The 3,328-nt window shown below is 37.1% G+C and overlaps 1 long non-coding RNA gene across 1 annotated transcript; it reads right to left on the reverse strand.

Moving 5' to 3' along the window:
- Positions 1-1,159: 1,159 nt before the first annotated feature.
- Positions 1,160-2,759, reverse strand: LOC124554762. The gene is made up of 3 exons (XR_006968436.1): positions 2,600-2,759; positions 1,321-1,419; positions 1,160-1,236 (listed from the first exon to the last, which is right to left on the reverse strand). It is a non-coding gene; the product is annotated as an uncharacterized LOC124554762 (long non-coding RNA).
- Between the last annotated feature and the right edge of the window lie 569 nt (positions 2,760-3,328).

Genomic DNA, 3,328 nt, shown 5'->3' on the forward strand with positions numbered 1-3,328 from the left:
GTCAACGCTGCAGTCGCCCAAACCCCAAGATGGCACTGGTGGGAAATTTAAAACTACAAGATAGCAATCGCAGGAAATGTAAATAAATTGCAAGATGGTGGTTGTGAGAAATTTAAAAAATACAAGATGGTGAAACTAGCCCATTTCCACATTTTCCCTCTATTCCTCCTCCCCCTTTTACCCTCCCATATCCTATTCTCCAGCCAAACCCACTGTAGTATTTTAGTAGGCATTAAAATGAATGAGCCATTCTCAATGTGGCAGTTAAGCGAGTATTATGAAGAGGCCGACATTCATTTGAACTGCATAAAATGACATCATGTTCAATTTAGTTTGAATTACACATACACACACACACACACACACGAGAAATATTTAATGGATTTCAGTGCAGCTACTGGCTGGATGGGCAAGACAAGCAGAGAGACCTTGGACTTAGTGGGTATGAGAGAAAGAGATAGCTGATCACGCCAGCAGTGGAGGTGTCTGATAACACTCCCAGCTGGCTGATAACAGGCAACGAATGTCAGTGCTGCTAAGCTTTATGTCATATTCCATCTCTCTCTCTCTCTCTCTCTCTCTCTCTCTCTCTCTCTCTCTCTCTCTCTCTCTCACACACACACACACACACACACACACACACACACACACACACACTGTGTAACGCTTGCTTAGATGAAGCAGAAGCATTTGTGGTCTAGCAAGCAACAGTTCAGGAACTATTTGCAAATGATCAACATTTCAAAATCAAACTGAGATTTTATATACGACTCGGTTACAAACACCAAATTTGGAATGAGGGGTTGATTACACATTATTTTCATGTGCTTAGTGTCATAGTGTGTAGTTTTAGTGTTAATAAACTATCATTTTGAATTGTATCAAGTGAAAAATATAAAATATGTCATACACTGTACCTATCATCAACTTGGTGCTCTCTCTCTCTCTCTCTCACACACACACACACACACACACACACACACACACAGCATTACATCATACTGGTTTAATGTACAGGATTTCCAACAATAAAATACTTAAGCTCCTAAAATTCTCTCTCTAATGGAGGAAAAAACCCTCAAAAAAACACTCTAGGTGAAAAATTTTATTACAAAAAGATTACATTTATCTAAAGCAAATATTCTTTCTGATACTTGAGTGCTTGTTATATACTTTCACTAATGAATTCGTCAGTTTCATCTTCATCAACATCATCATCTTCTATAAGATCAAGAACTGTAAAGAAGAACAATCATGAAGCAAAGCATTTTCTAATCACAGTCATACTAATTAAAAATTGTTGACATTTATAAATTTCACCTTCAATGTCCCCACTCTCACAAAAACACATATTTCTTCTCTGTCTCCTCCACCTCATCCTCCTCTCCCATCTTTTCCTTATCAGTTATTGGATCGAAACTGCAAAGAAAGAAAAATAATAACCAAATACATTTTCCTATAGAAAATGAGAATAAAAGCTTTTGAAATGCAGTATTCCAGAAGAATAGTTAATAGTTAGGCAGATCAGGTAACTAATGAAGTGGTACAGCATCGACTTGCACATAAAAGAGCATACGGCATAATGTAACTGAATGAATGGGGAGACGTCAAGAAATAACAAATTTGGTTCTGGAATGAATTGTGGACGGAAAAAAATTTGTAAATGGCGACTGATGCGTGAGTATAGTAATCAGGTACAAATGAATGAAGGTTTTAGTAATCATACGGAGATAATGTGATGTGTACTGGATAGACTAGTGTGGAAAACTGTATCAAACCCATCGCTGAAAGACTGAAACGACACTAGTGCTTGTAAACAACTAGAATACTTTAAATAACCTAGCGTCTGTTGCTTTTAATAACAGAATCTAAGAAGAAATAATTAAATATTAATCAACATCATTGCAGTGGCTTACTGACTGTGATGTTATAAATTTTTCATCTTCTTGCACCAGTATGGGAAATGTGGTTCTTGTTAGGGTCATTGAATATGCTCTTTTCAGTCATGATAGGCACTCACAGGATTCTGTTGTCAACTGTCGTAACATACTAATCCACTAAATTACATGCAGTGGTTACCGCAAGGTTAAGGCAGAGCTTCTAATCTACATTTACACTCACTAATTTGTTGAGAAATTTGAGTGCCTTCATCACCATAAACGTTTCAGGAAGAAGAAGAAGAATCAGTAGGTGAAAGATTTCAGACTTACACATTTTTGGAGAGAGTTTTCATACTTGGTGAATTGTTCATTGTAATATATATGTCTGAGACCCACTATTTTCGTTGCACATGTCTCCTTAACAGAAAAAAGTGTTGAACAACAATAACGATTATGATGGCATGACAACAGTACCCTGCATCCAGGGGAAATCAAACTTTTATAAGCCACGTCCATGGTAAGGCAGCTAAATAATTCCGAATACTTTCAATCCTTTACGCTGCTTCGGTATTAGTGGTATGGGGAAAGTGTTTGTGGACGCTGATTCACCAAAACTCTTATCTCATGTGAAATGCCCAATCAACCAGTTCCGGTAGTTTCCAGACATGTTCCAACAGGCAAAAAAAGTTCTGTCGTGTCAACATAAGCATCATATTTACCTTCCATATTTCAAGCAACAGGAAACAGATATGCAGATTCACCAACCAACAGTAGTTGTTGCCTCTTTGCTTCGTTACATTGGCTGGCTTTTTAGCAAGAACAATAATTTCATAGTTAAATTAACTTTGAGTCTCTATTTCTCACCAGTGCATCGGCAAATCTCACGGGCTCCAACAACAATGTATTATCACGCTCGACTGGTCGTCAGCGTTACACCAGCCAGCACCCACCCACGGCTATCTCTGAGCCATCACAGAAGGCATGACGCAATATGCGGAAAATTTTATGTTACAGAAAACTAATACAGAGTAATAAAATAGATCTAACCAATTAGAAATCTTGAAGTTGAACAAAAGGCGAAATCCAAAGAGTTTCAAAACATCAAGATTTATTTGATTCAGAAAATGTATTATATACAAACCACAGTTTATCACGAAAGCACAAAAACCTTACCTACAACATGAGCGAGTGCAACAGAAATATGTCAACATCAATTTAAAACGATTTTCCCCAGAAACTTTGATGTAAGTGTGAAAGAAATGCATTTTGCTATACTTTTTTTGACTTTTTGATCCAGACCGTTTTTTGACAGTCTATGGGTATACATTCATTGCGGAACTTTTTTGATACTTCCGTTTTTTAAACCTTAAGTATGAAACAAATTCCGTAACGGAACCGCCGGTATAAAAATGATATTTACAGTGTTGTGCTCTTAGTGGAGAAGGAGT

Source organism: Schistocerca americana, chromosome X, assembly GCF_021461395.2.
Source record: "Schistocerca americana isolate TAMUIC-IGC-003095 chromosome X, iqSchAmer2.1, whole genome shotgun sequence".
Classification (NCBI taxonomy): Eukaryota; Metazoa; Arthropoda; class Insecta; order Orthoptera; family Acrididae; genus Schistocerca; species Schistocerca americana.